Consider the following 26,751-nt stretch of genomic DNA (forward strand, 5'->3'; position numbering starts at 1 on the left):
GTCGGAATTAAGACCGACTTTTGAAAATTGATAAGGAAGCCCAAGCTGAGAAGAAGGTTCTGACAAAGTTGAAGATGGTCTAGAAGAAGACGTTTGTTTTGTGCCATCAAAAGAAAGTCGTCCAGATAAAGGATTAGACGAACTCCGTGAGAGCGGAGAAAGGCCGCGACGGGCTTGAGAATTTTGGTGAAACACCAAGGAGCGGAAGAAAGCCCGAAAGGAAGAACTCTGAATTGATAAAACGAATCTTGCCACTGGAATTGAAGGAATTTCCTGTGTGAGTGATGAATCAGCACTGTGAGGTAAGCATCCTGCAGGTCTAATCTGACCAGCCAGTCGTGTTGAAGCAGGATGTCCCTGAGATGGAGAATAGTTTCCATCTTGAAGTGTCGGTAAATGATAAAATTGTTGAAAGCTTTTAGGTTCAACACCAAACGAAATTTCAGATTTTTCTTTTGGACGAGGAATATGGTGCTGAGGAAACCGGAAGGGTCGAATAAGACGGGTTCGATCGCCTGCTTGGAAAGGAGAGACTGGATTTCGACGCACAGAAGCTGGGATTGATCCTGGGAAAAAACAAGGGGAAGAGGAAAGCGGGATTGATTTGGGGTTTGATAAAACTCTAATAGGTACCTTTGAATGGATTGAATTACCCAGGGATCTGAAGTGAGAGAAAGCCATGAATTTAGAAACAGAGTTAATCTGCCTCCTACTGGAGGAAGGCCAGAATTGGAAAGACTTACCGGAGGTTTGATCTCCCCTGTTGGCGTAGCCCCTGTGACGGTAGCCTCTTGATCGACGGGGATAGAATCTTGGCTTATATCCCGTGTAGGTCTCAAGCTGGGATTGCTGATTGTAGGAGTCTCTGTTGGCGTATTGGCCTCTGATGGAGCGGCCGGCAAAGCGACTCCTGCCTTTGCCGGCCCTGGCAAAAACCCGAGATGAAAAGATCTTTTTCATAGAAAGCTGGGCCTTGTCCAGGGAGGCAAAGGTGGATACATATTTTCCAAGTTCTTTGATAAAAGAATCTCCAAAAAGTTGGCCCTTAGCCGACGGACCATCATCTTTGGAGGCTAAGGAAGCCAGCTTAGGATCAATTTTCAATAGGAGACTTTTCCTCCTTTCAATAGATAGCTGAGTATTGGCATTGCCCAACATGCAATTTGCGCGTTGCGCCCAGTTCGAGAGAACGTCAGCGTCTATAGGACTGTTATCCATTTTGGCTTCCTCCGCCAAATCAAAAATTCTGGTGAGAGGGCCCACCAAATCCAGGAGCTTGTCCTGACAACCTGACCAGGCTCTGTCGACACCCTTCTTAGGGTCTTTGCCAAATTTGGTAAAAAACATAAGCATATTGGGATCAATAATCGGGGTAGAAGTAATGTTGTCAGGTAAAGAGGGACGAGGACATTCAGACTTAAGCTTATTGCGGGTAGCCTTGTCGAGAGGGTGGCGTAAAAAGAATGAGACATAGTCAGCCACATGATCAGATGGGTACCATTCCTTTGAATTTGGATTGACCATGAGGGAAGGGTCAAACAAAGGGTCGCCAGCATGGTCCACCAAAATATGAGACACCGGGTGAACGTCACCACCGTCACTAGGAGAAATTTTACGCCTTTTCTCCAAAGGCCCATATGAAAAAGGATCCGAAGACCCGTCCATATCGTCAGTATGACTAGGAGAGTCATCATCGTCATCGTCAGTGTCTCTTAACTGCGTAATATAAACTGGAGAAAGGGAGGGAACCGATTTTAACACCTCTCGGGTGGAAGGACCAGCAGAAACGCCTTTTGAAGGCACCGGAAGGGTAGCCGCACGTTTCTTGCCTTTGTTAGAAGGCACCTTAGAAGTGGACATTATTCTAGAAAAAGAGGCCTCTAAATTTTTGGTTACATCAGACATGGAGACAGCAACTGCTTGCTGAACTGAATCTCTGATAAAAGATTTTAAATTTTCTTGAAAAACTTGGGAATCTTCTTCTTCAGCCATATTGCTGACAACAGGGAAAAATAAAAATAAATTTCTGATAAAATAACTGGGTAAAACAAATTATATAAATATTCGGTTAAATAGGGGTTAATTTTGAGGCAAAAGGAGAGAGGGAGTGGCTAAGGGGGGGGGGCCGGAGCGAAGATTAGGGGTGGTTCGTGAGAGGACAGTGTCTGAGAGGAACGAGTGGAAGCTCGGGAGCTGCAGAGTTGAAAAAAAAAAAAACAGACCGGCTGAGGGGAAGAAAAATGAGCGAAAATACGCTCGAAATACCGCTGTTGAGTTGTTCTGGCGACGCGACGTCAAGGTCTGTCAGAATGATTTTAGGAATGCAAGGAATGCAAAGAATGCGCACGTGCACGCGCGCGTCTTCCAACGGCAGAAAGACCGTTGAAAGACGCGCTGCTTGAGCGCTGCTCAAAAGACGCGTCGCTTGTAAAAACAAAGCGCGCGTATAAAGGCATACATACAATAAACTCTAAATAGGAACAGAATGCATTGTCACAAGATAATAAGCAGTGAAAAATATGTGTACTTATCTTGACTGCAAGCAGCAAGAAAAGAGGACTTGTTGCTCGCAGTTAAGATATTAATACTGGTGTTCGATATCCTATTGGCTGTTTATCTATGATGTGATTGTTGTAGTTTATTTTCACTGGGTATTGTAGTTTTTGCTTGGCTGCTATTGAAAATTAAAGCAAGAAAAGACTGCATAATATGAGCCTCCGGTCTTGTAATAAAATTCGGTTTTGGCTGCGCTACTGCAAAGTACTTATCCGGTCTCCTGTGGTGATGTGCGTGTGTAGCGGATGGGTTATATTTCGGCACTAACAAAGTTATGCAAGTTTGTTGGTATTATTTTTGCTATCTCTTTAACAGCTCACTCCTTCCTGTGCACTCACGTACTGTCTAGCTTGATCGAAATATTAAAGTAAAAGTTATCTTCGTCTTTAAAGTTCTTCTTTATTTGAATGACTATTGTGTTATGCACGTTCTCGTCTTAGTTCTGTCTACATTTTGCCTGCTCCATAGCACGAGACTCCGCTTCTCCTCCACAGCTATCATTCTATCAACAGACACTTGCGTTAAGTAAAACTTTAGAGTCGCTACGATTAATCTTCGGACTAAGGCCCGTATTTATACTTTTTTTAGCGCCGCATTTGCGCCGCTTTTTGACGCAAAACGGCGCAAACCTACAAAATACAACGGCATTTTGCAAGTTTGCGCCGTTTTTGCGTCAAAAAAACGACGCAAATGCGGCGCAAAAAAGTATAAATACGGGCCTAAATTTCACTACATCAGTGCCAAAAACTGTGTACCACGACGACGCTTACAATCCATACAACATTATGCGCAAATGCACTGGGAGTGTAAAATGGGAGCATGGTCCATTGGGGTTTGAAACTGCTGAACACCCACCAGGATTACGCGTCAACGGAAATAAACGTGCTAGTCTGATGGAGTGACACGGCCATCTCATTTACCAGGCGCTCGAGGCTGTGCTTCTTTCCCGCGCTTTCGGTTCCACTAATCACACAGCATGTGTGCCATGCCTCACAATACTTAACTTTCCTGAGACCGCTGGTGGTTTATTACATTTCCTAGGTACAGCTCTAGTATTTCTGTGTTCAATTACTTGACCACCTTTTGCTGCTTTAGAATGTCGTGCCCTTTGGCTAAGTGGTGGCTGGATAGTTAACATCAGTTATTTCTAGAGTTTACAAGAAATTGTACAGAAGGTTTGACACATAGTAGTGGCATTCCTTGAAACGTTTGCTGATTTCAAACTAAAATAGAGAACATTTTCGTGAAGGGGCACATTTTTCTATATAACACATTTATTATCATTGTTCGTTTTCAGTAACTCAGGTTGCACGTTTTTAAAAATAATTTATTGGAATTACCTACAAATTACACGAAATTTTACTTAATTAAGGATTATTTGCTGGTGGTACCTCACGTCCAAAACAATAGATGTCATGGGGACAAAAGAATGCATTGAATGCTCGTCAAGCACTATGTCACATGCATGAGTTGGCCATTTTGTGAATAGAGAGTGACACCAACCCTCCTAAGTACATTCTGAACCCTAACCATTCCACAGTTTCATCCTGTCTTTTTATTAAATGTATTTCTACTTTCTGTCCTATTCCCTAGTGCTGTAGTTCATTATTTATACTTTAGATTTCATATTTATTGGTTAGTGTCTGTTCATCACTCCCTACCCTCGAGTCATTATAACAGGTGAAATGGCGTGATCCCACTCTAACTGGTGGTACATGGGGGGCGCAACTTGTGTTTGTACAAGAGGAGGTGTCAGTACTTATTTTGTATGTGATGCAAGATCTCCAATCTAAGTTGGTAACAGGTGGAAGTCCCAGCAAGGCTACATCTTGGTGGAGCATATATTCTGCTAGAGAGGTGTGGCACTGCATGTGCCAGTGAACTAACATCACACGCACCCAGCAATACCTACAGCACTGTGAAGTAGACCTCCTTCACTGGGAATAGAAGCTGCTGGATTGCCTCGATATTGAGGTGGTGACAAGTATGGTATATTTAAAATGTTTACAATATTTTTATGTCTTGGCAGGAAGCATTACATCTTCTTCCTCCTCAGGGCTCTTTTCTGTTGTTCTCCCAGGATACGGGCTCACTCTACCCTGGTTGTCTAATGGCAGCCACAACATTTTCTATCTCAATTTGCAGCCCGCTAATCGGACAGCTTTGGGTCTGTAGACACAGATTAGGTCCACAGGCCTCAAATGGATGGAGGGACAAAAAGCTCCCTCATCTAATCGGATTCGAATATTTTTTAAATGGTCCAACTACCTATACCTTTTTTAACAATTTTGAGCCCTGTTAGAAATAGGGCCTTTGGCTGGCAGTCAGGTTACCCCCTGCCCAAGCAAGGACCCTCACTCTAGTCAGGGTAAAGGAGAATCACCCTCAGTTAACCCCCACTCACCCATTTGGTATCTCGGCATGAGCAGGTAGGCTTAACTTCAGAAGCATTGTGTAAAGTATTTGTACCAACACACACAGTAACTCAGTGAAAACACTATAAAAAGACACAACACAGGTTTAGAAAATGACAAAAATGACAAAAACGACAAAAATCTAACATACAGAAGTCAAGATATGAATTTAAAAAGCAAAAGAGTCTTAAATCCTTTAGAAAACAGTGAGGACGGTGTTGCGTGCAAACGCTGGGTAGCATCAAAATAACACCACACAGGCAAGTGTGAGTCGTAAAAGGGCAGCGATGCGTCGATTCCTCACTCGCAAGCGAGATCGTGTGTCGTTCCTCCTCCAGTCAGATCAGCGTGCGTCATTTCTTCTCTCCCGCAGGAGAGCGATGCGTCGATCTGGACGGGCACCTCGGGTCCGGGCAGGCTTTGTGTTGTTTTTCCGCGCTCAGCGATGTTGCATTTAAAATCCGGTTGCACGGTATCCTAAAACCACGGTGCGTGGGGTTTAAGTCGATATCAGCTTTCGTTAGTTGGTGTTGTACGTCATTTCTCCAGCTGCGTTGTGTCGATCTTCCAGCCGCGATGCAGGTGGAGTGTTGATTTTAGCTGGGAAGCCAGCAGCGCCTCATTTTTCAGCTGCGTCACGGAAGGTGCACTGAAAATTTCCCTGCACGGTGGTCTTTGTTTGGATTTTCAGTCTTTGTCTGCCAGCTTCACCTCTCAAAGGCCCAGGAACTGGATAGGGCACCACTTGGCAGGAGTCTCAGCAGAGAGTCCAGGTGCTGGCAGGGGAAGTCTTTGATGGCCCTGAGACTTCAACAACAGGAGGCAAGCTCAGTTCAAGTCCTTGGAGATTCTTCTCAAGCATGAATGCACAACAAAGTCTAGTCTTTGTCCCCTTTCACAGGCAGAAGCAGAAACTACAGGATAGCCCAACAAAGCACAGTCACAGGCAGGGGCAGCACTTCTCCTCAGCTCTTCTCCTTGACAGAGGTTCCTCTTGATTCCAGTAGTGATCTAATTTTCAGGGGTTTTTGGGTGCTCTTCTGTTAGCGCGTCAGACATTAATAAGTAAACTTACAAGGGGACGCGAATAGGTCGATATACTTTTTGACTTGAAATTAAGAAGTTCTTACCATAGCTCAAGTACATAATCAATACACAATAATCAACAATCATTAGTTAATCAATAAAATCAAAAATCAATGGGGTCAGTAAATGTCACGCACCATGATCTTTTAGCCATGAATAACCACACCTTTAGTAAAAGTTTAGTAAATTTATTTCCCTATATTAACGATGCTAAAGTCATGTAGATTAATCTCAAAGTCAAATGAAACACATATAAAGACAGCAGTGGTTGTCCAAAGCGGCAGAAGAAACCCAGTCTAATCAAAGCGTGGACCACAACACATTCTAGAGTTACAGTGCAAATCAATAGCAGAGTCAGCTGCATTAATGAAATGAAATACATGTAGTTAAGCAGAGAAATCCATCTAACATCTGTCTTTCTCGTCATAAGTCAGAATCCTCAACTAGCATCAAATAAGCATCAGCTTGTTGGGCTTCATGCAAAATAATTTAGAAACACAAATTTGGAAAAACATCTAGCTATGGATCTATCAAAACAGCACAGTTGGTACATAGAAAGAAAAGGCATAGGATGCATAACAGTCACAGTTTATCATTATATACCTATCCTCGGTATGGGTCAGCAAAGCAGAATCAGTCTTCATCCTCAGGTCATCAGTCGATCAGCAAGGCATCAGGCTCTCGGTCAGATATGAGCATAATGTCAGAATTAATGTCTCTCTCCTTTATCACTTATCGGAATAAGGTCTGAATAATAATGAAGCCTTTTCCCTCTGAAGCGTTGTTATATCAAAGTCACCTAAACTATCCACTAATTCTCTATTGGTCAGTTAATCGTATGTTCATACTTTACCCAATAATATTTCTATACCAGATCTATGAATTCTAATATGTTCTCATTCACATATAGTTGATTGGTCCACTTTACGATGTTCTCATCATCCGGCTTGTCAGATAACAATATTGTTGCAGCTTCCACTCCAGTCAGTATTTTCATTGTTCTTGTCCTGGGAAAGTCAGTCTCACACACATTACACATAAAATGTTTCTTTAGCAGGAACATCATCTCCTAGCAGTCGGTTCTTACAAAAAGCTTCTGTTAACCACTTTTAACAAGGCAATGGACATTTCACAATTTAATTCACTCGGTCAGCATCTTATTAAACGCTAAGAAATACAGCTTCTGCATGAGGCCTGGCAAAATAGGCCAAGACACTTGCTAAATTAAGGCCTACAATTAATAAGCTAAAGCATACTTTATAACCCTTAATGATATATTACTGCATTAGTCTAGTACATTTTCAACATTTCATGTGTATTAATCATTAATTAGTACATTTCGTGAATATTGGCGGCCATTCTTCAAGGCTACATTTTCAAATGCGTGCATTATTTTTCTACGTTAATTCATTTTCTACATAAACTCATTATTCAACATACATAAACACTCATTAATACATTTTATTTGAGACAACTGCACCCCCACGACCGCAGCACCAACCTGCTGCCTCCTGCCTCTGTCCCCCGACCTGCACCCCCACGACCGCAGCACCAACCTGCTGCCTCCTGCCTCTGTCCCCCGACCACGCTGCTGTTTGCGTGTTCGAGGCCCTCCTCCACCCGCAGGCATCCTCCTGAGCCTCATCCCTGGGGTCTAGTGGGCTCTGACTAGCTTCACTTGACCCGTGTGCCGCTTTCCGCCGTCCTGTAAGTTGTTTTTCTCATTTTTCTGCGCCTCGCCTCCGGCGCTTCTGCCCCTGTTGTGCCCCTCTGATTGCTGTTTCCCCGATCGTGTACTGTGCCATTACTGTATTTCATACTGTGTGTTTTCTTATTGTGACTGCCTTTAATTTCGCTCGATTTTTTGTGCCTTTTGCCCCTTGTGCGCTCCCCCTGCTCTCCGATCCCTGCCGCTGCCTCCCTGCGGCCCCGCCCCCCTCGCGCCCCCATTCGCCGCTCCCTCCCGCCTCCCAGCTGCTCCTCCCTCCCCCCTCCCTTCTTAATGGCTGGCGCTGCGCATCCGCGCAGCGGATGCGCACGGCGGGTGCGCCGTTGGCGCGCCGGAGGCGTGCCAGAGGCAAGCCCGTCTGTGCCCGTCCGCGCCTGGACCGCGCCCAGTGCCACCCCCCCTGGTCCTCGCGCCCCCCGCATCCCCTGCGTCCGCTACTCAAACAACGAACTCCACGCACTCAACCCCGGCCCCTCCGCAGAGTGCTTCCTTGCAACCCCGAAGCACACAAAAGGACCTTTCTCCTGCCGCACCTGCAACTTCTCCTGCGACAGAACGGCGAAGCCAACAACAAGAACTTCCAACACCAACCACCTGAACTGCATCCTCATCAACACACGCTCCGCACGAAAACACGCCATCGAACTCTGGGACTTACTCGACACCACCGCCCCTGACGTGGCCTTCCTGACCGAAACCTGGTGGAACGACTCCTCGGCCCCGGACATCGCAATCGCCATACCGGAGGGATACAAAATCACCAGAAGAGATCGAACCAACGGAATCGGCGGCGGAATAGCCATCGCCCACAAATCCACCCTCAAAATCCACACCCACACAGACGACACCCTCAAGACAGCCGAACACCTCCACTTCCAGATCCACACGGACCCCAACACGACCCTCAGAGGAACCCTCATATACCGCCCTCCAGGACCAAGAGCCCCCTTCAGCGACACCGTCGCCGACCTCGCGAGCACCCACGCCCTCGCTTCCCCAGACTACATCCTCCTGGGAGATCTAAACTACCATCTGGAAAATAACAACGACGTCAACACCGCATCACTGACCTCCAACCTCCTCAACCTCGGACTCCGTCAACTGGTAAACACTCCCACCCACATCGCCGGACACACTCTTGACCCCCTCTTCACCTCTAGCAACCACATCTCTTTCAGCCACACCTCCGAACTCCACTGGACCGACCATCACTGCGTCCACTTTTCCTATACGAAAATCACCAAACACCACCGCATCCCTCTACCTCCTCACCGCCGTTGGGGAAAAATCACCCAAGACCAAATAACCAGCACCCTCGTCAAAAACCCACCACCCGACTCAAACGACCCGAGCACTGCCGCCATCAACCTCCATCAATGGATCCTCGACTGCGCCAACACCTTAGCCCCACTCAAGAAACCCACCGCCAACCAAGGAAAGAAAAAACCAGCCTGGTTCACAGACGAACTGACCGCCTCCAAAAGCCTCTGCCAGAAGCTCAAGAAGAAGTGGATCTTAGAGCGCACACCCGACAACCTCGCCTCCCTCAAAGACGCCAACCGTGAACACCACCAACGGATCCGAGTCGCCAAGCGCGCCCACTTCACTGAACGCATCAACAACAACGCCCACGACTGCAAAGAACTCTTCGGCATTGTGAAGGAACTCTCAAACCCCAACGCCAACTCCAACGACATCCCGCCCTCCCAGAAACTCTGCGACGACCTCTCCACCTTCTTCCACCAGAAAATCACAACCATCCACGACAGCTTCAACGCCACTCTGCCGCCAGACCCCACCCCTGACATCTCCACAGACCCCTGCTGCCTCACCGCCTGGACCCACGTGGACGACACCGAAACAATAACAACCATGAACACCATCCACTCAGGCTCTCCCACGGACCCATGCCCACATCACGTGTTCAACAAAGCCAACGCCATCATCGCCCCCAAACTCCGCAAGATCATCAACCTCTCCTTCGACTCCGCCACCTTCCCAGACAGCTGGAAACACGCAGAAATCCAACCCCTCCTCAAGAAACCCAAGGCTGACCCCAACGACCTCAAAAACTTCCGACCGATCTCTCTCCTCCCTTTTCCAGCAAAAGTCATTGAGAAGATCGTCAACACACAGCTCGCCCACTTCCTCGAAGACAACTCCATCCTAGACCCCTCTCAATCCGGTTTCAGACGAAACCACAGCACCGAGACTGCACTCCTCGCCGCCACAGATGACATCAGAACTCAAATGGACAACGGCGAAACCTCGGCCCTCATCCTCCTCGACCTATCAGCCGCATTTGACACAGTCTGCCACCGCACCCTACTGACCCGCCTCCATGAAGCCGGCATCCAAGATAAAGCCCTCAACTGGATCTCATCCTTCCTCTCCGACAGAACCCAGAGAGTCCGACTCTCCCCTTTCCGCTCCAAAGCCACCAACCTCATCTGCGGCGTCCCCCAAGGCTCCTCCCTCAGCCCTACGTTGTTCAACGTCTACATGGCCCCCCTCGCTAAACTGGCCCACCAACATCACCTCAGCATCCTCTCCTACTCCGACGACACCCAGCTCGTCCTCTCCCTGACCAAAGACCCACTCACCGCCAAAACCAACCTCCACAAGGGACTAAAAGCCATCGCCGAGTGGATGAACGACAGCCGCCTGAAGCTCAACTCCGACAAGACGGAAGTCCTCATCCTCGGGCGCACCCCTTCGGCCTGGAACGACTCCTGGTGGCCCACCGACTTCGGACCCCCACCCACCCCAGCCAGCCACGCAAGAAACCTCGGCTTCATCCTGGACTCCGCCCTCACCATGTCCAAACAGGTCAGCGCCGTCTCCTCTTCCTGCTTCAACACCCTTCGAATGCTACGCAGAATGTTCAAGTGGATCCCAACAGGAACCAGAAAGACGGTGACCCAAGCCCTCGTCAGTAGCAGACTTGACTACGGCAACGCACTCTACACAGGCATCCCAACAAAAGACATCAAACGACTCCAGCGTATCCAAAATGCATCCGCCCGCCTGATCCTCGACATACCCCGCCGATGTCACATCTCCCCTCACCTGAAGGACCTCCACTGGCTCCCGGTGGACAAGAAGATCACCTTTAAACTCCTCACCCACGCTCACAAGGCTCTACACAACACCGGACCTACCTACCTCAACTCCAGACTCAACTTTTACGCCCCCACTCGTCAACTCCGCTCTGCCAATCTCGCCCTCGCCATCGTCCCCAGGATCCAGCGCAAGACCTCCGGCGGCAGATCCTTCTCCTTCCTCGCCGCCAAGACCTGGAACTCTCTCCCCACCTCACTACGCCAGACCCAGGACCTCCTCACCTTCAGGAGACTCCTCAAGACCTGGCTCTTCGACCGCTAACAGCTCACCCACCCCCCCCCCCCACCCCAGCGCCTCGAAACCCTGACGGGTACATAGTGCGCTTTACAAATGAAATGATTGATTGATTGAGCAATCCCTCCTCTGATGACTAAATGTGTCATCACAATATTACCCACAAAATTCTGCATCAGTTAAAACTCTTACAATTAAATTTCTTCATAATTTTGTCTTCCACTTGCATTTTCCCTGTAAACTTTTTCCCTTTTCTTTTCTTTCCCTCCTCTGATTATTCTTAGACCTTTTCAGTTTAATCCTTTTACATAATTTGCATAATCCCCATATCTCCAATAAACAAACCACAGCAATTAAAATTCCCTGTAATATTTTCAATAGTACCCCATTCCAAATGTTGCTGAGACAATTTCCCACTGAAGCAAACCCTTTGCCAACTTTTCCCCACACACCTGTTTTTTTCAATTCTTTCAAATCAGCACTTGCATTAGTCAGATTAGAAATTAAGTTTCTTTACTGTTATCTGATATATACGAACAACAATGCCTAGGATTAATCATTCTACAGACTCTGCCATCCTTCACTAAAAGAATGTCTAAAGCAAGACGATTTTGAAGAGTCATATCTCTATCAGCAGCTAATTCAGTATCTATCAGGAGTACAGCCCCTGAAAAAATTGTCATCATGTTATCCACAATAGTAGACAACTTTCGAATCTTAATTGAATTCAGGATGACTCCCACTGAAGGAATCACCACTCCAATTATATCTCCCACTATCGCAAAAGAGGACTCACTCCTTTGTCTCTTATGATGTAATTCAGTCACTTTCAGAAACTTTTTCAAATCCTCCATCTGATAAATCTTTGAGAAAACTACCCCCAAATAACATGTCCCATGCCATCCTCTTGGAAGACGGTAATAAGCATTAAATCCACAAACATAATAAGTCCCTGGAATTGCAGGGTCCTACCCATTCAACCTAAAGGTCCATTTACTCTGAAACAAAAACACATGCCTACACTCACTCGTACCCACAAATAAAGTGTCAGTGCACGATGTAGGTCTATATATACAAAGCTTCCCTACGTGTTGTGCATCTAAAGCTAATTTCCCTTGTGTTTTACTTTCACTATAAGCATAATCATTCTTGTAAGTCATTTTCTCTAAGCCTTTTTTCTAATTTCTCCTTTAACGCCTTTCTCCTATCATCTGTGTGATCTAAGAAGCTCATCTCTAAAGGTGTAAGCAAGCATGTCAGATTGCTGCAATGCGCATAAGCTGTGGCGAACGTTAATGTTGGTTCAAAGAATACTCTAATACTATGTCATTATCCTTAGCTACTTTACTTAAATACCTAATTATAGGAACAAACAAAAACCCCATACCATGATTCGATTAGATGTATTGAATATACTCCTGGTTATAAAATCTTGTTAGTAACAGACTACAACTTATCCCGTAGGTTAGGGGTAAACTATGGAAGGTGACTCCTTCCTCAACTGATGAAGGAATCTGCGTACACACAAAACAATTCTTCACATCCATTGTTTCAACATACTCACTCAACAAGCGATAGAAAACGTTAGAAGAAAGTTCTCCCTGCGCACTAGTATAATCATGCAAATATTTCTCATCTAACTGAAACTTTTCTAATGCCGTTAGTGCAGTAGTCGCCTCAGAAGCAGAAGTATGGTTGGCTCCATTCGTATCCAGAACAGACATACCCGCAATCAACACCACAAACAATATCCCACACATAATTGCCAAACCAAATAGCGCCGAGCACCTCTACCCTGTTGACTAAAGTCAGCCATGATCTGTAAAGAATCAGAAAGCAGAAGGGATTTAGAAAACTTGCAGCAAAAATCAAAAATAGACAATTCTCTTTCTGCAATTCAGTTTCACTTCCAGGAACCCTCTTCCTTGTCAAAATTGGTTAGCAGCTTTGTCAAAATCAAGTTTCAAAAAGTCAAATCAGGGTATCAATGTCTTTTCCGGTTGCTTTCAACAGTCTCCTTCTCAAAAAATGTTCTCAGATTGTTTCAACAGGTCAGTTCATTAGCTTCCTTCAGGTCACCTCAAAATACTGACCTGGAACGTCTCTATCAAAACAAAAAGACATATACTCTTGCTGTCATTCATTTGTAGTTGCATACGCCCATTCAGGACCTGCGTATCTTCTACTTGGTATTTTCTTTTTCTTCAATTTTCGATCACCATTCAGTTCTCCTTCACTTAGATCTTCTTTCCTTGTGGTATCTACTTCTGCCTCTATTGTTGGTTCGACAACCACCTCCTTCCCTTTCTTCACTAGCAATTCCGGCCACTTATCTCCTTTCAGTGGAACCTTTGTCAGTATTCTCTTCAAGATTGAACTTGAACCCTTTCCTTGTTCTGTGGTGTTTTCTCTTGTCGGATCTGCATCCGGTCCAGGAGGAGGCAGATCACTTTGACTTTGATGCACCTCAACTCCTTCCCCTTCTGGGTCTGGCAATTGCTCTGTCTGTCTCTCAGGATCGTCTGCTTCTGGGAAAGCCCTCCTCTGACTAGGCTCTCCTGCTGCTTCAGTTGAGATAGGCTCTGCGATACTCTCCTGGAGGTCTCCTCCCTCGTTTCTCACAGGAGTGATTGAACTGCCCTCAACGAGCTCAGATCTGGTCTCAGTTCCTCTTTGTTCTCCTTCCGGCTCTGAGACTTGTCTTACTGTTGTTGGTACTCTCAACAATGCTTCTTCATGATCCAGTGGACATGCCACTTTCTTCGTGTGACTTGCGTGAATCCAGTTTGGGATCCCAGCACACTTCACAGCTGTAGTAGTTGTCAGGACCACTTGATACGGTCCCTTCCAACAAGGCTCTAGACACGTCTTTCTACGTCTTTCTCACATGCTTGCGGATGACAACCCAGTCCCCAGCTCTCAGGTTGTGCGCTGGATCATGGATATGTGGCAGTGTGGTGGCCTACACCTGCTGAGAAAAAGAGCGGACTACATCAGCCAGACCCTTGCAGTAATTAAACACCATATCATCTGTAATGTTGACAAGTGCATTTGATGGCACCACTGGTAATCTCATTGCTATGCCCATGAGAATCTCATGGGGCGACAGTCCTGTCTTGCTGTCAGGTGTGTTTCTCATTGACATCAACACTAAAGGCAACGCATAGGGCTATTTCAAATTCATAGCTGCACACATCTTTGCAACTCTTGACTTCAAGGTACCATCCCTCTGCTCCACTAGTCCTGATGCTTCAGGGTGGTAACTACAATGCAACTTCTGCTCAATGTTCAATGCTGCACACAGTAATTCAATTACTTTGTTATTGAAGTGACTTCCCCTATCTGATTCTAAAGAGATCAGAAGCCCGAAACGCGGTATCAGTTCCCTAAGCAGCAGTTTCGCTACTGTGAGACTATCATTCCTTTGTGTAGGGCATGCTTCAATCCAGTGACTAAAGATACAAACAATCACCAACACATATCTCAAACCTCCACACACAGGAATTTCAATGAAATCCATTTGCATTCTGCTGAATGGACCTTCTGCTCTTCCAATGTGGCTCAAGTTAACCACTGTCCCTTTCCCCTCGTCTAACTGTTGGCAAATGACACAACAATGGCAAACTGCTTCAGCAACTTGTCTAAACTTTGGGTGAACCAATCATATTTGAACAGACGAACCATGGCATCCCTCCCAATATGTGCCTGACCATGATAGTATCTTTCCATTTGAGACAACAGGCTCTTTGGCAAAACCAATTGACCCTCCTCAGAAATCCACAATTCATCTTGTCTTTGTACACATTTCAATTTACTCCATGAACGCTTTTCCTCCTTGTCAATATTCTTCTGTAAAGATTTTACTTCTTCCAAAGTGTCAATTATTTTCAATGCATAGCTTGTACACGTTTTATCCTCTTCAGGTAACAGTTCCCACTTGTCTTTGAATGACATACAGTTCAATGCGCAAAACCTTGCGACTTGATCTGCATATCCATTTCCCAATGATATGTAGTCCTGCACCTTTAGATGTGCACTACATTTCACCATGGAAGTTTTTTCAGGCATTTGAATCGCATATAATAGCTCTTTGATTCTCTTACTATTTCTCACTGGTGAACCAGAAGAGGTCAGGAAACTGCGCTGTGACCACAATTGACAGAAATCATGAACTATTCTGAATCCATATTGGCTATCTGTATAGATAGTACCTCTCAATTGAGCAGAAAAATGGGACGCTCTAATAAGGGCTACCAGTTCCGGTACTTGGGCAGAATACACTCCTTGAACCCAGGAAGCTTCCAAGGTACCTGTAATTGTGCACACAGCATATCCTGCTCTCAGTGTCCCTGTGCCATCTCTCAGACAAGAACCATCAACAAAAATAATTTGGTCATTTTCTTCCAATCGGGTATCTCTAATATCAGGTCTCAGTTTTGTGCACAAATCAGTTACTTCGAGACAGTCATGTTCAGCATCTTCCTCTTTTTCAATTTCAGTATTTTCACTCGGAAGTAAAGTTGCCAGGTTCAGCACTGTACACCTTTTCAAAGTTACATTAGGCGACCCCAAAACACTCGTTTCATATCTAGTCAACCTTGCACCAGTCAAGTATTGGGTATTCGTCCTTGGCAGTAAAATTTCAATAGAGTGAGGGACCATTACAGTCAGGGGATATCCCATCACCACACCTTCACACTGTGAAAGACTTTGACCAACTGCAGAAACTGCACGCAAACAACCCAGTAAGGCTGCTGCAACTGGGTCCAAAGTAGCTGAAAAATATGCTACTGGGCGATGTGTGCCTCCATGGACCTGTGTCCAGACAGACAATGAACATACATCACGCTCATGACAAAACAATGTGAAAGGCTTCGTGTAGTCAGGCATAACCAACACTGGAGCCCTGCACAAACTCTCTCTCAACTCAGTGAATGCTCTCATTTCATCCTGATCTAGCACTATGGGATCAGTGACTTCCTTATGAGTCAGCTTCTGCAATGATTTTGAAATGACCGAAAAATTAGGGATCCATTGTCGACAATAGCCCACCATTCCCAAAAACATCCTGACATCTCTCTGTGTAGTTCAGGGACTTATCTGCAATATCGTTGTAATCCTTTCTCTGGATAGCTTTCTCGACCCTTTCTCAGTTTGGTGACCCAAATATTTTACTACTTTCTGACAGTTCTGCAATTTCAGTGGAGACACTTTATGGCCATTCTTTCCTAAATGGTTTAACAGGGCAATCGTATCATACTTGCACTCGTCCCTTGTCTTGAACACAATCAGTAAGTCATCAACGTACTGCACCAAGGTCAATTGGAAAGGTAATTCCAACAACTCAAAATTGTTTTTCAGGATCTGGTTGAATATGGAAGATAACTCTGTATACCCTTGAGGAATTCCACACCAGCAATAGACTTGATCTTGAAATTTGAAACAAAAGAGAAATTGGTTATTCTCATGAAGAGGCACAGAAAAGAACGCTTGCGACTAATCAATGACCGTAAACCACTCTGCATCACATGGAATTTGGAACATTATCACAGCTGGATTGGGCACTATGTGACATTTGACCACAATCTCATTTATTTTCCTCAAATCCTGAACAATTCAAACCTTCCCACAGGGCTTCTTCAAACCCGTTATCGGTGAGTTACATGGACTGCTCAACACTTCTTTCAGAATCTCTTGCTTCACAAAATATGCAATTATCTGAGCCACGTTCATCAGGACATCTTGTGGCATGTGATACTGTGGAAGTTGGGAAAAAACTGCATTCAGTTTTATGGTAACTTTGACTGGCTCCACTCCCTTAATCAATCTTACTTCCTTTCCTGTCAAATCCCACACCTTCTCTTGTACTGTTCCCTGTAAATCAGGATGGAGCTCTTTCACCGTGAACACTGGGAAAAACTCAATCAAATGGTACTCCTCATTTGAATTTTCACACTCTATTTCTGGGGCTTGGTCTTCCTCATCATCACTATTTGTCTGAATGTCACGTCTATCATTTGAGCAAGTAATCGAACATTTTGTCTTAGACAACAAGTCTCTTCCCAGTAGGGATACCGGACTCGAATCACAGACCACAAATTTATGAAGTCTCTGGAAATTGCCAATCTTGACTTGAATTGGGTCTGTAATCGGGTTTGTCAAATACTGGTTTGCTACCCTCACAACCTGAACTGTTCTACCTGGAAGGGGCAAATTCGGAACCTCTGCACTTCTCACTGTAGAGTGTGTAGGTCCTGTGTCTACCAAGAATGAAACTCTGTGACCGATGACCTTTCCCCTCACATAGGGTCCTCTCTGATCTACTTCTAAAGAAGTCACAAGCACACATGGCTCCTTATCTAAACTGTCACTCGTCCATTCACCATTTATTCTATCCTCACTGTGTAACGGGAATTGGTGCACTGTGTTACTATTTCTGTTTGATGTCTCTGACCTGTGACCTGTTGATAAAGCATCATCTGTTGCTGCTCTATCGGGGCTTGAGGTATTTGCATTTGCTGTCTAGGTACCATGGGAACCTGCTGCTGCATCGGCTGCAACTGTGACACTTGTGCACAGGGCATTTGCCCCTGCTGCATGGGCTGAAAATTTTGCAATCGATTCACATTATTCTGGAAATTTGAATTAGGACCTCTCGCATTCTTAAATGAACTGATATTATTACTCTGCTGAACAACACCTTCCTGCACCATCATCAGACACGCCCGTTTCCAATGTCCCATGGCTCCTCAAATGTGACACGGCAATAGCTTCTTCATTCGCTGCACAGCATTCTGAACCACTACGGTATTCAAATCTGGACTATGACTCATATTGCCTCCACAACCTCTACTTCTCATCTGAGGCTGAAACATGATGTTTCCCTGTTGCTGTGGCATCTGCTGTGAAAAATTCACTTGCACTCCTGATTGAGCTGCTATAATCTGAATCACCATTGCTTTCTCTTTCAACTTTTTCTGCTTCAACTCAATTTCATCACTACAGTATTTTGTGTATTGCAACACCTTATACACACTATAGTGCTTGAATGCCTGCAACAATCTCTCATAGTACGCATGTATCGACTCCTTTGCTTCCTGAGATGTCCTGTCAATTCTCTGCCAATCAATATTCTTGGTTGAAATTCTCGATTTCAGAAATTTGATCACCTTATAGTAATATTTCATTACCTCAGGAGATGGTGCACCTGTATTTTTATCTCTTCCCGGTTCACTTGTTGGCCAGTCCACACTCCTTACACTCGACACATAAGTCAGCTGGAACCACTATCTCTAATAATGTATTCAAGTCCAATCCTCCCATAAAAACTTCGCAAGTTTCACGAACCTGTCTGTTTGCTGATACCACTCTACTGGCTTCTCTCTCAATTTTGGATAATCATTTGTAAATTATAGAATATCACTTCTGCTTCAAGGGACGTGAACAACATTTCCCCCTCGAATCTCCCTCATTGGGAGGATCTTCACTGGATCTTTATCAGGCTGCTCATTCTCAGTCAGCTCCAGAGAATCTCTTTCTCTCTTGTCTCTTTTCTTTACCCATCTGCCTTCCCATTAGTATAATGCTCCCCACACTCTGTAGTAATTCTTCAACGTGTGCCTTCATTCCGGCCGACCTCATGTGTTCAAAATATTTTGCCTCGAAATCTAATCTGTAACTCTTTTTCAAATGGTTTGTTTTTTCAATTTCTATGCCGTACTTCTCTGCCAAATCTGCCAATCTCTGATGCACTCTGCTTACTTCCTTCATAATCTTTGGGCACAAACATCTCAATTCTGCCTCTGTGTAGGATTCTAACCTATTCACCCCCATTATTCCCTCAATGAGTTCAACCGCTTCCATGCTTAGTCTGACACAATTCAAATAATCCTGTCGTTTAGAGGCATTCTGTGGGGTATTCAGCTTGTCTAACAATTCAGTTAACTGCTGAGCTGTCAGTCCCTGTAATGAAATGTTACTCGCTTGCATCAGGGGCACCTGCTGTGCAACTACATTCGGATTCTGCGGTGTCAATAATTTCAGGCTCTGGCTTACATTTGGTCCTGTCACAGCACCTGGAAGTGCAACACGTGGACTAAGATCTAACTATGATCTGGATCCGTCAAAAGTCTCTCCCACAGGTTCATTAGGTCCTCCCTGATAAGGCTTTGAGACATTGCTCCTTGTTCACTTACAGTTGATTCCTTTTGTGCAAATAATTTTACCGCAAGACCAACAGTAATCGGTAGCCATATAGCCTCCGGGGCTGCTCTGGCACCTACACTCTGTGGGAGAGTAACTCCCATATTCTGACTCATCATCGGAGTCAAGTCTGACTGTGTCCCTGTCACTGGTGTAAACCTTGGCATTACCTGCGGCTGCACTTGGGGCAACAGAATTGGAGTCGTTTCAGTCTGGACCAGTATTGGCCTCGGAACCACCTGCGCCGTGGGCACCACTAAGTTCAAAGTCGTCTCTAAAATGTGCACATCAGGATATATTCTCTGTTTCTGTGGTGGCTGCATCTGTGTCTGCACTACACGGGTATTTGGCACATTAGGACTACTTTGCACTGCATTCTGTGTCAGGTTAGCATTAACCTGACTGGACTTGCTGTCCCACTAACCTGTGTCAGGGCTGTCGGATCAGCACTAGTACTCGGACCCCTCTCACGTACTGTATATGGTGGTGGTCGATCTCTTAATAACTGTGTAAGGAAGTCATCATTATCTGATTCCTCCTCTACTGTTGAAGACTTTATAGCTCCCTTATTTTTGGACGGACTTCTATTAGACTTCCTAGTCGCTTTCTTTTCTACCTTCTCATTTTCCTGTGTAATTGCGGGAAACAACTTAACTCCCTGCAAAGTCTCCGTTCTCCATACCTCCGCTAAATTTGTTTCTGCCCTTCTCATCCTTCTCTCAATATACAATTGCTGTTGCTGTCTGGCTACTAGCTCCCAAATTGCTAATGCCTCAAATTGTGCATCCATTCATATAGCACCATATGTAAATGCTCCAAAACCCTGAAATTGAATGTCCCATTTGTAGGAAACGCTAAGTTCCCATTTTTCCCTGTCAATTTGCACCATTTCTTTAGCCAAAGACATGGCGCGACACCTCTCTCTTCCATTACAATGTAAGCCGGTGTACCTTCCGGCAATGCAGCCTCGCCTACAATCACTGTAATATATACGTATCTCCCCTTAGGGCACTTCACAACGCTTTGAAAAACTTCATCTTTTCTACTTTTGTTAATTCAAAATCAAATCAGGAAATTACTTTTAATCCCAAGATTCCTTTCACCCACGTTCTTGCCTCTCATGGATGACTGCTAATCTGTGCGCGACCCTTTCACTAACCGACCTATCCCAGTGCAGTTCCAATGACGTCACACTCGCACGTACTGCGGCTGACAAAGTCTTGCAGCTCGTCCTCCTAAACTCCACACAAAACTAATGCAAAATATTGTGAGCACTAATCAAAAACCAAAAACCAAATCTGCTGGTTTACTACAGGAAAGGTAACACAATCGCTTCAGAAACCTTACAGCTTTTCAATGATGGCTGTTTTCGCACATGCAGCTATTCCTCTTTCTCGGTCTCCCAGAGTCACAAGCAAAGTTCGACCCACAAATTTTACTCTCAACTGATCAATGGGTCTGTCCTGCTGCACATAGGACTCTCCAAATCTCAGCCAAAAATGTTTTCGCCCACTTTAACTCACACACTGTCTTGTTGACCACGCCCGATCAACCTACTAAACAAGACAAATTACAACATATAACCAAGTTTCTCCTACACTTTTCAATATAGTCTGGAGTCTTAGACCACGCAGGGTCCGTATATCAACAATCATGTGGACAATTTTTTTAGCACAAAGCGCCACACGCATGTGAAGTTCGACGACTTACCCACTCTCACACTGCGGAGTGCGCAAACTCCTACTAAAACTTAATTTGGAGTATGCAAACTCCCTAAATCCCTCACAACTTTCACAATTCACCTGCGATTTGCATAAGCTGTGCAAGCGCAACCTATTTCACTCACTCTCTCACTAGAATGCCGTGAACATCCTCAAACAACCATTAGCAGCATGCAGGATCTGGGAAAGTCATTTATGAGCTTAAGGGGACATCATTTTCTTTCCAATTATCATCATTGAAAAACAAAATCCAAAATATCAATAATAATGACTCTCGAAAAGGGACCAGCTTCAGACTGCTACCATCTGTGTGAACACCTATCACTGTGTATTGCATGTCTATGGTAGGCTCCTAAGGAGACGAACCATCAGTCTCTTACCGTCTCTGTTATCACTCTGTACCACACACTTATGGCAAGCTCTTAAGCAGACTAACCATCAGTCTGCTACCATACCTGTTAGCGCGTCAGACCTTTATAAGTAAACTGATAAGGGGACGCAAATAGGTCGATGAACCTTTTGACTTGCAATTAAGAAGTTCTTACCATAGCTCCAGTACATAATCAATACACAATAATCAACAATCATTAGTTAATCAATAAAATCAATAATCAATGGAGTCAGTAATTGTCACGCACCATGACCTTTCAGCCATGAATAACCAGACCGTTAGTAAAAGTTTAGTAAATTTATTTCCCTATTTTCCTTAACAATGCTAAAGTCATGTAGATTAATCTCGAAATCAAATGAAACACATATAAAAACAGCACTGGTTGTCCAAAGCGGCGGAAGAAACAGTAACTAATCAAAGTGTGGACCACAACACCTTCTAGAGTTACAGTGCAAATCAATAGTAGAGTCAGCTGCGTTAATGAAATGAAATACACGTAGTTAAGCAGAGAAATCCATCAAACATCTGTCTTTTCTGTCAAAAGTCAGAATCCTGAACTAGGATCAGATTAGCATCAGCATGTTGGGCTTCATGCAAAATAATTTAGAAACACAAATTTGGAAAAATATCTAGCTATGGCTCTATCAAAACTGCGCAGTTGGTACCTAGAAAGAAAAGGCATAAGATGCATAACAGTCACAGTTTATCATTATATACCTATCCTCGATATGGGTCAGCAAAGCAGAATCAGTCTTCATCCTCAGGTCATCAGTCGATCAGCAAGATATCAGGCTCTCGGTCAGCTATGAGCCCAATGTCAGAATAAATGTCTCTCTCCTTTATCTCTTATCGGAATAAGGTCTGAATAATTATGAAGTCTTTTCACTCTACAGCGTTGTTATATCAATGTCACCTAAACTATCCCCTAGTTCCCTATTGGTCAGTTAATCGTATGTTCATACTTTACCCAATAATATTTCTATACCAAATCAATGAATTCTAAATTTCATCATTCACATACAGTTGATTGGTCCACATTTTATGATGTTCTAATCATCCGGCTTGTCAAGTAACAATATTGTTGCAGCTTCCACTCCAGTCAGTATCTTCATTGTTCTTGTCCTGGGAATGTCAGTCTCACACCCATTGCACAAAAAATGTTACTTTAGCAGGAACATCATCTCCTAGCAGTCGGTCCTCACGAAAAGCTTCTGTTAAGCACTTTTAACAAGACAATGGACATTTCAAAGTTTAATTCACTCGGTCAGCATTTTATTAAACGCTAAGAAATACAGCTTCTGCATGAGGCCTGGCAAAATAGGCCAAGACACTCGCTAAGTTAAGGCCTACAATTAATAAGCTAAAGCATACTTCATAACCCTTAATATGACATATTAATGCATTAGTCCAGTACATTTTCAACATTTCATATGTATCAATCATTAATTAGTACATTTTGTGCACATTGGTGGCCATTCTTCGAGGCACATTTTCAAATGTGTGCATTATTTTTCTACATTAATTCATTTTCTACATAAACTCATTATTCAAAATACACAAACGCTCAATAATACATTTTTATTAGAGACACTTGCGCTAGCACTTCTTATACCCCTTTCTGCCTTTGAAGTAGACCTACTTCAAACAGAAGTCTCTGTTGTTTTCAAGATCCTTCCTTGCTCAGGCCAGGCCCCAGACACACACCAGGGGGTTGGATACTGCATTGTGTGAGGGCAGGCACAGCCCTTTTAGGTGTAAATAACCACTCCTTCCCTCCCCTCAGCCCAGATGGTCCATCAGGATATGCAGGCTACTCCCCAGCTCCCTTTGTGTCACTTTCTAGAGGAGAGGTGCAAACAGCCCATCTGTCAAACTGACCCAGACAGGGAATCCACAAACAAGCAGAGTCACAGAATGGTTTAAGCAAGAAAATGCCTACTTTCTAAAAGTGGCATTTTCAAACACACAATCTAAACACCAACTTCAATAAAAGATGCATTTTAAAATTGTGAGTTCAGAGACCCCAAACTCCACATGTCTATCTGCTCTCAAAGGGAATCTACACTTTAATCATATTTAAAGGCTGCCCCCATGTTAAGCTATGAGAGAGATAGGCCTTGTAACAGTGAAAACCTAATTTGGCAGTATTTCACTGTCAGGACATGTAAAACACATAAGTACATGTCCCACTTTTATCGTACACTGCACCCTGCCCATGGGGATACCTAGGGCCATATCAGGGGTGCCTTACTTGTATAAAAAGGTAAAGTTTAGGCCTGGCAAGTGGGTACACTTGCAAGGTCGAATAGACAGTTTAAAACTGCACACACAGACACTGCAGTGGCAGGTCTGAGCCATGGTAACAGGACTACTCATGTGGGTGGCACAACCAGTGCTGCAGGCCTACTAGTAACATATGAATTACAGGCCCTGGGCAACTCTAGTGCACTGTACTAGGGACTTTCTAGTAAATCAAATATGCCAATCAAGAAAAGCCAATTACACATACATTTTACATAGGAGCACTTGCACTTTAGCACTGGATAGCAGTGGTAAAGTGCCTAGAGAAACAAAAAAAGCAAAAACAGAGTCCAGCACACATCAACAACCTGGGTAACAGAGGCCAAAAATTAGGAGAGACCACGCCAAGGATGCTAAGTCTAACAAGACCTCTAAAAAAAAGTGCTAATATTTCTATAACTATCGAATGAATGTACACCAAAGCAAATAAAAACACTTCCTTGAGGAAAGCTCTAATTTCATGTGCAATTTTCATGTAATTCCATTCCATCATTTTTTTCTTTGTTGGCCACCACTTGACAGATCTCTATAAAACTTGCAACCCTTCAACCAAATTGAATGTACTTTGTTTTCAGAGCTTTAGTGCCAGTTAGCATCCACTTATTTCCTCTTTTCCCTTTACTTGCCCATCTTTTACTTCACCTGATTTTCTCCAGTCATGTTTTGCTTTCTTCCATATCTTCTTTTTTTTCTTTTATGGCAAGCTCTGAACTACCTATTGTTTTCCTCGTCATTCTACTCTTCTGCATTCCTTTTTCATTATTTGTTTGATCTTTTCCTAGTCATTGTCCCGGTGTTCCAAATATGTGTTTGAGTCTTAGCTATGCGATACATTATTAAGTAATAATTTCAAACCCTTTAGGTATTACGTATTTTTCACAGGCCAAGAGCAACCCAAGTGGAGGACTACAGAAGGGACAAAGCAGACAATAAACAGACTGTGGGGTGAATGGGAAGTGCCATGCCTTTTTTAATGACAACTCTTAACAATCCTTAACATTAAAACATTATTCCATCCTTTCCCTGAAGCCTGGTCTCCCGCACTTTTTGTCCACCTTACACAAAGTTGATGTCTCATTTATAGGTTGATGCGGATGTATGTCCCACCCATAACACCTCTCATCATTGCAGCTGTCAAACTTCTCTCAAGCCTTCCTACTATGTTTGTTCTTATGCAATCACCTACACTACTTAGACATCTACCTTCCATTAAACTTTCCTTTCCTTGGCAAACATAGCAGTAGCCCAGTTTATACAGTCATCCTTACTCTTGTCAAAACATTTTTTGTTTTTGTATTATTGGTAGTATAATAAATCACGGGGAGGGTGTGGTTTGAGAAGTCTGTGGTTTTTAAAAAAATCATGAAAACTACTTGTAAAAATAATTTGAGCATTCAAGAAAGATGAGTCTTGGATGACTTGTGCAGTGATTTGAAATTTTTTGTTCATCAGGCTGACAAAGGGAAGATGTGGTAGTTCTTCATTTTGACTAATAGTTTGAAAGCCACAAGACAACTTATGGTGTTTAGTAATTATGTAAAATGTTAAATAAAAACTTATATTGATATACAACTGAAGTGTTACAGTTTTCTAAGGAAACTGTTCAATGAAGGCTTTTTAGAATTTTAATATTTGGATGTTAAAAACCCAGTGACACAAAGGGTGACCAAGATCCATAAAAGGGTATTCCACCATGCAGACCTATATTATCAGGAATTGGGTCTTGTACTGAAAACAATTTTGAGTTTATAGACCTATTTCCAGCACCTCTGGTCTAAATACAAGACACCAACGATCTATTGAGGAAATTATCAGAGATCCCTTGGGAATATTCATATTACATGATATTCATATTACATGATCACAATGGATGGCAAAGGTGTGTGTACTGTAATTAGATATGAAGATGGTATTACTACCTTAAGATATTTTTTCAGCCAAATCTGCCAGTTATTTAAACCATGTACAAATGCTCTTAGAGATGACAAATCTTCTATTTCGGAATAATAGCTTTCTGTATCAGGGAGAGAATATTATCAAATTCATGAAATGGCCATTGGAACCAGGTTTGCCTCCTCTTATGCCAACCTTTTTAAGGGTTGGTTTGAGAGGGAGCATGTCTGAAATGAAAACTTACATAAGGGCTAGTACCATCAGGCCTCGAAAAATCATAAAAATGTTACTCGGTGTGCAGGTCGAGTAACTTGAATATTCTATTGAACCTAACTGTAGTGTACTTGACCCGTAAACATGTCTCATTGTGTGATCCTAGGCAAATACTTTACAAAGTTTCCTTTTTCTTTATTCTCACATATGATTGCATCTTCAAATATGTGAGCTCAACATTTCTGTAGACAAAAAAAAATATTTTGCTTGATTAGGTAGACTAAAGTTTGCTGCATGTATCACAATAATCTAGCACCCTTGTATGGAAGACACATGGCCCATGACTTGCTTTTAGTTTAGTAATAACATTGCCATCAGGGCAGGAGCATTTATCAGTTTGTTTAAACACTCACTCCTAAGAAATATGTTACTAAACCATGATGTGGTGGCATACTGTCATCTACACATAGTAAATTTCCAAGAAATGTCCAAAAACCTTTCCATTAACTTGCAGCTTTACTGATAAAACTATATGGTGTATTAACAATCTGTGAAAACCGTGTTATAGAATACATATCCTTTGCACATCAACACGTAAATTATCCTGATTTGTTTTCATCTGATTTAGTTTGTTTTCACCACACCGAAATAAAAAAAAATGGCCTTTCACAACTACTGATATATATTTTGAAATGTTTTTACAGTTGACTTAGTCATTTACATGTTGTGTGTTAGGAAAAACCTGACACCCTGTATCATTTTATTTCACACAGCAGGTCAAACAGTTCATCTTACAAAATCCTGGAACTCTGCAGTCAGAATGAAAATTAATTGTAAAACAAATGGACTTTTGACATCTGTCTGTGAACACAGAGTAAATGTGGCATA

The sequence above is a fragment of the Pleurodeles waltl genome, chromosome 1_1, assembly GCF_031143425.1.
Source record: "Pleurodeles waltl isolate 20211129_DDA chromosome 1_1, aPleWal1.hap1.20221129, whole genome shotgun sequence".
Taxonomy (NCBI): domain Eukaryota; kingdom Metazoa; phylum Chordata; class Amphibia; order Caudata; family Salamandridae; genus Pleurodeles; species Pleurodeles waltl.